This window comes from Heterocephalus glaber, unplaced genomic scaffold (genome assembly GCF_053883595.1).
Source record: "Heterocephalus glaber isolate CG9 unplaced genomic scaffold, H.glaber_assembly_v1.0 deba00001555, whole genome shotgun sequence".
Taxonomy (NCBI): domain Eukaryota; kingdom Metazoa; phylum Chordata; class Mammalia; order Rodentia; family Bathyergidae; genus Heterocephalus; species Heterocephalus glaber.
Window position 1 is genome coordinate 1,652,517 of NW_028258346.1, and position 10,325 is coordinate 1,662,841.

Here is a 10,325-nt window from a genome sequence, read left to right on the forward strand (position 1 = left end):
TTTCTTTAAAAGGCTCCTTCTCACTTTTGTGTCTCCCTCCCTACCCTGTCCCAGACAATCCAACAGACCCCAAGCTGAGTCAAGCTTTCTGAGAAGTAGACAGAACGCTCAGCCTTTGGAGACCATGCCTGAGAGATGCCACACTTAGTGAGACTAACCCCAATTCCTAGATGTAAGAGCTCCAGAACATTGTAAGGCCAGGCATTTTTCTGTTAATCACAAAAGATGGATGTAACACTTGTTTAAACATCAGAAAACCCAATATATCTTTTTTTAAAATTCCCCTGCCATATCTGATCCAACCAAAGCTACTCCATCAAATTGATTTCTAAAACACAGACCAATAAAAAGGAACCACACACTCACGCAAAAAAAGCAACTTTGCTCCACAAGCAAAATTTGTCACATGAGGAGTCAACGTCTATTCCCCACAGTGCTTATGTAACCCACCTCAAGAAATAAATTAGTCCAACAACTTAAGCATTCCTCCACCTAACTTGTCAGTCTTGGAGAAATATGCTATCAACATAGTTAAGACCTTACCTTTCTATACACGACAAAATGGTGATTAAAAGTTATTTTCTTCCATTCAGTTATGGAGACGCTCGCTGCTGCAACTTGAGGACCTCGGGGGAACACTCCCTCTGCCCTGCCCTGCCTCTCCAGCCCTCCTTTCACCTTCAGTCAAACATTAACCATTAACATTTTTATTGATCTTTGGAACACACTGGGTATCATAAAAGGTATCATTACATTCATTCCAGGAAAGAAATGTGTGTGTACCAAAAGAACTCCCATTCATATCTAATGCATGTCAAGACAGGTTGCTGAATTTTTTAATATACATGAGTAAATTATGGCAGAAGACAAGAAGTTAGAGTAGAAAAACTGTACATTCAACTACATATCTCCAGAGTGTGAAGTCTATGACATCAAAGACAGTTTTGTTAAAATTTTGCACACTCCAACATTCAGTGTAGTCAGTGTCTGCAGAGGAGACCTGGTCAACAAATACTTGTGTGGATTCCACGACAAAGACAGGAGACACGGAGTACAGATGCAGGATGCCAAGTCTGAGCAATGATGTAAGTCACTGATAACGAGTCACAAGAGACATAAATGACTCAGAAAGTATGATCATTGCCCTTGCTTCTGAAATTCAAGGGTGCCCCCCAAAGTCTTCATGAAACAACCAATAGCACTTCCCCAAAAAGCACAAGTTTTTGTTGTTATTGTTTTTGTTGTTTTCCCCACAATTCAGGGAATGAACTTACCTAAAAATAAGCACGCACACACACACACACCCAGTTCAAGCCAATACTTCTGGACTTCTGAAGTCAACGCCTCTTTTAGAGTCCTGATTCCTAAATTCAGTTGCTCTGGAAGTCCCCAGTGAAGAGAATTGATCTACTTTTGGGTCAGCTGGGCCCACTTTGGGCTGCTTCTGCAGACCTTCTGAGGTTTATTTCTGGGCTTCTCCCAAAGTGGGCTTGCAAGTTCCTTTTGTCTGTGGTGCATCCAGCCCAGTGACAGTACAAGGACCAGTCTGCTCTCCTCCCCGCTCCCCACCCTTCCTAGGTGTCATGAGAAGCTTTCACACATCCTCTAAGCCACTGATGAGAAGAGACCTTGTTTGCTGCGGGGACACAAAAAGTGAAGCCACCCCATTGCACTTCGGTGGTCAGTATCCTCGGTGGAGCTGTGGGCTCAGGAAGGCCCCCCTTCCTTTCCCTCACAGCCAACATCCCTCAGGTAGGGAAATGGGCTAAGCACTTCTCAAATTCTCACCACCTCTTCCCTTGCATTACCCGAATATAAAATAACCCTGTTCTATAAAATCAACTCACTTCCACTTGCTGTATTTCACTTCCTGAAGTCAATACCATCTCATCTCACGGCCTTGCTCTGAAAGGGGTTTGCATCTTCTCTGGAAGCTTTTTAATAATTATGTAAAAGTGATCTTAAGTCTATATAAGGTTTTTAAGACATAAAGTGCATATATGTATCATTTTTAGGTATTAATGTTTTTTAGTAACATTACACTTCTATGTTCCTGGCATATGAGTATATCCATTAAAAATATTTTTCAGTTATTCTTTAGGACATGTCTATGAATAGATTCCAGTGTAAAGATAATAAACAGAGGCACAGAAAAAGTTTACATCTTGCCCAAGTCATACAACCTGTGATGATAAAATCATGACTCCATCTCTGGTCTGTTTTAAAGTCCAGGTAATTCACACAACTTCAAGCCTGCTAAATTAAAATTCCACAAGGACAAAGTCCCTCTGTGGGAGCCCATTCTTGCTGGGAGGTGGCCACATTCCTACCTGTGCTCCCCTGTACACTTCATACTACTTCTAGCTGTGGCTTCCAACTCAGAGAATCAGGTATATTTAACTCTGAAAAGGCTAAAGTCAGCCATCAGAGACTGTAACAGTTGATTGCATTTCAGAATGAGACTCTGTCCTGGACTCTCTGGGATAAAAGGTTCACATGTTTCTCAGAGCCATTTTTATACTTGTCACCATGTGTTACACATTCTTCCAGATTAAACCCAAAGATTAAGAGCATGCAGATTTCAAGGTGAACACCACCATGTTTTAGGAATCCATTTACATGCAAGAGTGAGACACTGCTAGTTCAAAAGTTTAGTGCTCAGTAATAGGAATAAGGAAAATACAGTTAATAAAAACTATAGTTCCCTTTTTCAGAGCAATGAAGATATTTTTATGATGGAAACAAGTGAACAGTTAAAAAGACTTGAGAAAATGCTTTTAATTAAACAGTTTCATGAGACCGAAAATATTATAGCACTTTTATCTAGAATAATATTTTAACCATTTCTCCAACATTGGTCCTAGAGAATATATAAGTGATGCTTAAATTATGGATAAGGCTAGTGAGCAAGGAATAAAATCTGGATAGACTCCCAGACAAAAATTTTATGAATCTGTGAAATTATTCTTAAAATTCAAAGTATGTTGCATTTCTATTACTTTTATGCTTTAAAACTCAAATAAGTGGAATCTATGAGTGCTAATATTTTCCACTTTTCATGCACTTTAATATGATCTTCCATTACATGTTATATATGTATTCCGAGAACATTTTTTTCATGAGTCTATCAACACACAAGCCTTAACAGAATTGTATGACACTTTTATATTACTATGTGACCTATGCTTATTAACTTAATGATGGCAAAAGCTTTGTCTTCCAGGTTCTTAGTAAATACTTCTTAGAACTGAACTCCCTTCAGTTATTTAATTGAATAATTCTAAAGGGTCAGTTTTAACTACAGGTTCAACCAAGGCTGATGGAAACCCAACCAAATGAATGATTTTGGACCCTGTTCCAACCAACACATTTGTTCCACATGTATTTAGTAGAATGAAGTGAAAGTAATTTTCTGCTAGTTGATGCTTTAGGTTAAAACAGAATCTTCCCTAATTATTGTCACTGGCCAGGACAGAGTTTATTTTCTGATACATTTAAGCAAAACATCACCACTTTCATGTAGCAATTATGCCTGTTTCTGGTTTGTTTGGGTTAGGATATTTAGTTTGGTAAATTTTTTATTGTCAGTTTTGTTTCTGTTTTTGACAAATTTCTAAACCAGATCACTTTATGGAACCATTAAAGGAGTTAAAACTTAGAAATCAAGGTGAACCAAAAAAAACACTGAGCCATGTATAATGCTGTTTCAAAATCCTAGCTGATAGCCACCTTGTACTCTTCCTAAACATAGTCAACAAAGAAATTTGCAATTAGTAAAGAATTTTTTCTCTGTTTGCTCTGACAAGAGTGGGCTCAGGTTGTAGTTGTTTAGGTGGTTTCTCTAAGCAACTGCCCAGGAGGTGAGGCCTTCAGCCATGCCTCACGACATGAAACTGGTAGAGTTCCATAAAAAGACTAGAAAGTATTCACTTCACCAGCTGTACACTGGGCACAAGGCTTCTAGGTTTGGAAAGTCTGGAGGGTTTATCAAAACTGGGCTAACACCATGGGTCGATAGTTCTGGGATCCCAGGGACTTTTAAATACTCTGGATTTCTGTTGCAGGATAACATGGACTTCTATGAGAAACACTAAGCCTCCGAATTCTGTATTTATCTGCCTGTAAATATTCCTTAGCAAGGTCTGTACTTAAGTGAGACTAATCTTTTCCCACCTCATAGGATCTGTTTCTGCACATTATCTCAGCCAGTAATTCAGGTGGTCTGATGTTGAACATGCCAGCTAGATCAGGCAGACATGAATGTGTATTTCTCCCCACAGTTTTTCTCTCAATCAAATGAACTTTTTATCTGACCTTGGGTTATCTTTAAATCCCAAAGAATAATAATTGTGTTGGTTTTCTGAGACCTATCTGTGTCTCTAACAGATTTCACCAAACAAGGTTTTATTCACATTGCATTCACTGTGCGTGACTTCCACCATTAGCCCACTGAAGTCACATTCACCAAGATGAACAACCACCTTCTCGTGATAATCAAGGGACTCTTTCCAGTCTGCACCTTATCAACCTCTCATAGCATTCAACACCATCCACAGCTCTCCTCGAGTCACCCTTGATGCCCTGGCTTCATCACTAGTACTGTGTCCTGGTTTTTTTCTACCTCTCAAGCAGTCCCTTGCAATCCTATGCATGGGCTCCTTGGGCCCTCAAGTCCAATCCCAGTTTATGTTGTCACCCACACTGGGAGACAGGCTCCGATCTTCATCCCAGAGTCTCAAGTCTCCCTCGGCCCAGCTCTCACTTCTAGTCAGGGCTCTTCTATGTCCAACTACCTAGTGTTCATGTTCACTCAAATGTCCTGTGTACTGTTTTAATGCCTTAAAAACAAGCTTCTCCTGGGACACCATGCCTTCATGCTAGTCCTGGCAGCCTCACAGCTTAGCCAGACAGCATGCTGTGGTTAGTCAGTGGCCTCTCTCCTAGGTAAAAAGAGATGACAGACGTGTAAGTGCATGTGTTTCATTCCTTTTGCATAGAAATATTCTGTGACATGAGTACTACTATTCACTCAATAGATAGTCATTTCCCTTCTCCACCTATGGGTTTCTCACTAAAGACACCAAAACACTAAGTGCCTCTGGAAACTTTGCCCTTAAGACTTTTCAACAAAGGGTAGAATAGACATCCACATGAATGTAATTGAATTCCTATCTCACAACTACTCAGAAAAATTAAACTGTGTCAAAGACGTACATGCATAAGCCAAAACTATAAAACTCTTAGGGTATAGCAAGGGAAAATCTTTCTCATTTTCGACTTGGAAGTGATCTGTTACTGCTAACATCAAAAGCACAAACAGTGGGAAAAAAACAAGTTGGACTTCATCAAAATTAAGAACTCTTGGGCCAGGGATTTAGCTCAGTGGCACCATGCCTGCCTTGCAAGCCCAAGGTCCTGAGTTTGATCCCTAGTACCAAAAAAAAAATTAAGAACTCTTGTGCTTCAAAAACACTATTAACACATTGAGACGGTGCAGTTAGAGAGAATCTTGGTATAAATACTGACCCCACCCAGTTCTCTGGTACTTGTGAGACCTTAGGAGACAAAGATGTCAGAAAAGTTTTAAACAAATACTACCTGCCAGACTTTTCCTGGTCAAAGATCCCCGAGCTCAAGCTCTCCAAAGCCCAGTGCTACCTGGAGCAGTTGTTGAAAAAGAAATTCAATGTTGGCAGAGGCAGTGCAAAGCAGGTCTACCTGGGCCTGCCCTTCTCGTTCTCTATCTAGAGCACCTGCTGCCTACCAGCAATCACCTTCAAGAAGGGCCCTGAAAACAGACACCACCATAGAGTACTGAGCCATAACTTCCAAGCTGAGAAGCTGCTGAAAGAGGAAGAAAAGATGGTGCAGATGGAGAGGAAGGAAGAGGAACTCAACAACTCCACGAAGGTGCTGAGAACAGGACAAAGGACTCCACTCTGGAGATGGGGGGACAGAAAATCCTGCAGGAGCTCAAGGACCTAGGCCAGGGGCAGGCACACACAGGCTCCAAGCCTGTACCATGGGAGCAGCCTGATGGAGGAGGCAAAAACAGATGCAGGAGGAAGGGGAGCCAGAGACAGCAGCCTTGGTGGAGGAAGTTGGAAACAAAGTTGGCTCAAGGGCTCTGATTTAGAGGACACTGCTGCTCCCATCCTGCCCCAGCTGGTCCTCCTCCCCAACCCCACTGCCAGTTTAGCCAAGGTTTTGAAGGCCAAGTAGAAATTGAAGAGCTGGATGCAGTCTTAGCAACAGATGCCAGTTATCAGGCCTCATTGTGGTAAAGTAAACTTGAAAATACCAGTTAGGACCATGTGGCACCTACCCTAGGGACCTCAGAGAGCAGGAAGACAGCTGACCTTGCATCCCAAATACCTGGAGCTTCATTTCTGAGCCAGCTGGATGCACATTCAGAGAGAGTGGGCTGGCAGAGACAGAAACTGAGCCCCTGACTGAGCCCCTGTCCAGGCCCTTCCCTGGGTCAAGATCACAATCCAGCTTCAGCCAAATCAAAGACCAGAGGACTCAGTGGTCAGGGCAGGAAGCCTTGGAAACAGACCATGGCACCATCATCCTCTGAGGCCTGTGGGTCTGGGAGGGCTCTGTCCAGGGACTCTGCTTCCCTCCTGACCACAGCAGCACCTCCAGAACCCCAGCTCTTCTTGGCCCCGTCCAGCACTATGTTGAGGGCTGGGACATCCCTGGAGCACCTCTCAGACATGAAGAACATGCAGATCCCTCTCCTGGACCATCCTTTGGGTGCTGGTGGAGTTGTACTTGTTCTAGTACACATAGGAACATTTCAGGACATAAAGATTATCTTTGCTTTGAGCAATATTCAGCGTGATGGAAATATATGGTGAATATTTAAAAATTTGTTACAGTAAAAGACATTGTTATTAATCCCCGTCAGACTACTCCCCCTGACTTGGAACCATACTTATCCCATTGTTGTTGGCAATGTGTCTTTTTCTGTAATAACCTTTTTATAATTTAAATATTCACCATATCTTTCCATCACCCCCTGTAAAATAAGGAGAAAACAACTGCGTGACCACTGCGGCCCTCCTATCTGTCCCCAGGGTTTCAGCTCAGGCAGTTCAACCCTGGATAAACGCTTTGACCCCTACATGAACCCCATGCCTGCCCCAAGAGGTGATTTTTTTTCTATGTGACTAAACCTAGTAACTCAGAAGGCAAGGAAGCCAGACCCTCCTCCCTTTGGCCTTCCCACTAAGGATGTTAAACCCAGTCCACTGAACAATCTAGGAGAATTTCTGGAAAAGCCACGTTACGTTAAACTGGAATGTTCCATTGCTATATGAAGAAACACAGAAACTGGAATCTCACAACTTCAAGCCACTTAATCCCCTGCCAAAGGAGGACCATGAAGCAGCCCAACATGCAGAGGAAGGGGGAGGAAAGCCAGCGCCACTAGATCCCGTTATAAAAGAGCCTGGGGGAGGGTCAGCACGGGACCCCTAATTACACTGCTCAAGTCCCAATTACCCCCATCTCCTGGTTTAAGCCTGATTACATTGACCAATTTCTCAGTAAGGAAGGGCTCCAGGAGTTTGTTTTTGTTGTGTTATGTTGTGTTTTTTAATTCCCAGATCTTCCCAATTCTTCTCCTTGTTTTATGAAAAACAAAGTCAATTTCACAGAGCCAAGATTATATCCACCCAGATTTACAAAAGAGACATGGCTGGGCCTTTTCTAAGCTACCATGCTAAAAAAACAAACAAAGAAAAACAGAAAAGGAAAACCAATGATAATGAACACCACAAAACTTGGCTAAAAGTTAACCAAATTCCTCCACCTTTTCTATCCTCTAGAAGTTTCCCGAGTATAAATAACAAGTTTTTAGTACAGGGGCTTTTATTTGGTTTTTGGTGAAACGGTCTGTTTTTTAACTTCCCCTTGGTTCCAATGTAAAGCCGAGGTAAGAATTATTGGTTTAAATGTTTATTCTGTACCAGGCACTTTCATAATTGCTCTGTCTGTATTTCATTTTATCTTCACAACAACACTGGAGGTAGTTATTCTTATTACTTTACAAATGAAGAAATTGCCAGATATGGTAACACCTGCCTGTAATCCTACCACTCAAGAGGGTGACACAGGAGGATCACCATGAGTTCAAGGTCAGCCTGGACTACACAGTGAGACCCTGTCTCAAAAAAAAAAAAAAAGAAAAGGAGGAGAAGAAGAAATTGAGAAACAAAGATAAAGATAAATTCTCCAGGGTTTTATCCAAGACTGGCTAAAAGAGATAAAAATCCAAGCATTTTAACTGGCACCGTCCGTGGTCCTCAATTGCAGGTGCTGAACATGCCTCCAACACTGCTCTACCTACCTGGGTGGAACCTGGTAGCAGTGGCCCATGTCCACTAAGTAGATTAACTGACTCACAGCCAAAGCAGCAAAGTTTCCACCCCAGGCCTTTCCCACCAGCTGTCCCTCCCTCCCTCCCTCGTGCTCCTTCCTGAAAGCTCCCTCATTGGCCACCACTGGGGCCTCTGCCCAGCTGAGGAATCTGCTCAGGTGTCGCTTCCTAAACTGATGACACTGACCCCTTTATCCTGTTGAGTCAGAGTGCCTCACCTCCTCTCCAGCTGATATCCCTTACCTCTTTCCCTGACATCCTTCATCATGGAGAAAGAGCAACACCTGACCCACGTGTACCAGGTCCCTCTCTTTTCAGCCATCAGGAGGAAGGTCATCCTCTCTCACAGCTAAAAAGGAAGTGGTCCACTTCACCACAGCTCAGTATCACATCAGGCTTCGCCACTGACCAACATTATTCAAAGTCCTAGAGAACCAGGAGCATCAAAGTCCCAGCAATAATTGAAGTAGCTTCTCCCAGTGAGTTTCCAAAAATGTACCCTCTCTCAATATTGAAAATCCTCTCTAGGGGTGTGGTAAGATTGTAGCTCTAATACAGTAACATGACCTTCACCTTGGAACTTAGTGTTGCTCTACAAGAACCTTGGATATTTCCAAACGAATTTTCCAATATCATTAGAATGTGAGGTCCTTTTCTTTTTCGGTCATGAGGTAAAGGAATGAAGGGAGAATTATCAGGGACCCAGGCTGGTGAGACTCATTGTCCACTGCCGATTTCCCAAACTTGATGTGGGCAATGAGAACTTTTTCCTCCCCATCTTGATTCATCTTTGTAATAATTTAGTCTTTAATTCTTTAAGGCATAGTTTTTGAGATCGCAGACTTTGGAGACTGGCAAATTGAGACCTGAATTCCAATCTCAGCACTATTTTTTCAGCTCTATATTTATTACCAACATGGATTTGGAAATCTTAATCTAGAAGCCCTGATATCACATCCCCTCTCCTGAATTCATAGCTGCAGTTGTCTAATTAAAGGAGGGAAACTAAATGGATTAGGAGTCTGTTAGAAAACTGAACCCTATTTGTCTCAAAATAGTACTAAGTTACTTAAGAATGTATTGAAAAACAGAAAGAAGAGGTCTTAACATTTCCCATAAATTGCTTTTGTTTTGTTTTGTTTTTTCTGGTACTGGAGATTGAACCCAGAGCCTTTGCTCTGAGCTACATCCCAGTCCTTTTTTTATTTTGGTACAATATCTCACTAAGTTCCCCAGACTGGGCTTGAATTTCCTCCTTCCACCACTTCAGTCCCCTAGAGTGCTGGAATTACAGGCATGTACCACCACACCCAGCACATAAATTACTTTTCTAAAGAGTCTTCAACTCTATTCCTTCTATCTTGAATATTTTCTCATTTGTCTCCCAAGCATAAGCAGACCAAAAACCCACAGCAATTAGCCTAAACAATCAGGAAGCTAATTACCCCCTCATGTGGTTTTATAAAGACTGCTTTCTGTATGTCTTCAGTTGCACTGTCATGACTCTCTCAATGTCCTAAATAGAGTCAATGTTTACCTTGTCTTTGGGGAAAAGCCAGAAGTGACATGGCACCATGTCCTGTGAATAGGAGATAAAGACACCACAATGTTTTTACAAGCCTGCCTTTCCATTGGATGGCATTCGACAACAGCATTCACTGAATTTTTCATCACACCATGTAAAAACACTCAAGGAACAAGACTTCCAGAACTGCTTCAGAAAGTTGCAAGAATGATGGGATAAGTGTGTTTGAAGAGAGGTATTTTGAGCAGGATTGATGGCAATTCGCCTTTCTCTAATGAATTTCACTATTCACCACATTTTTGATCAGCCCTTGTGGATAACCTTGACCTGGCAGCTGCTGCCCAGTTCTGACCCAAAACTTGAATGAATATGGAAAAAGAACCACTTATCATACTATACACCATTATAAATTTC

The 10,325-nt window shown here is 42.0% G+C and overlaps 1 protein-coding gene across 2 annotated transcripts in view; it reads right to left on the reverse strand.

Annotated features, from left to right (window-relative positions):
* Cdh17 (cadherin 17) overlaps positions 1 to 8,430 on the reverse strand; it is an 80,060-nt gene extending 71,630 nt beyond the window's left edge. Inside the window, exon 1 of one of the 2 annotated variants that reach the window (XM_004850106.3) lies at positions 8,357 to 8,430. The gene's annotated coding sequence lies outside the window, so the exon portion shown is untranslated. Of the gene's footprint in view, positions 1 to 543; positions 651 to 8,356 lie in introns of those variants that run through there. The other variant, XM_021262641.2, reaches the window with a different exon arrangement.
* Between the last annotated feature and the right edge of the window lie 1,895 nt (positions 8,431 to 10,325).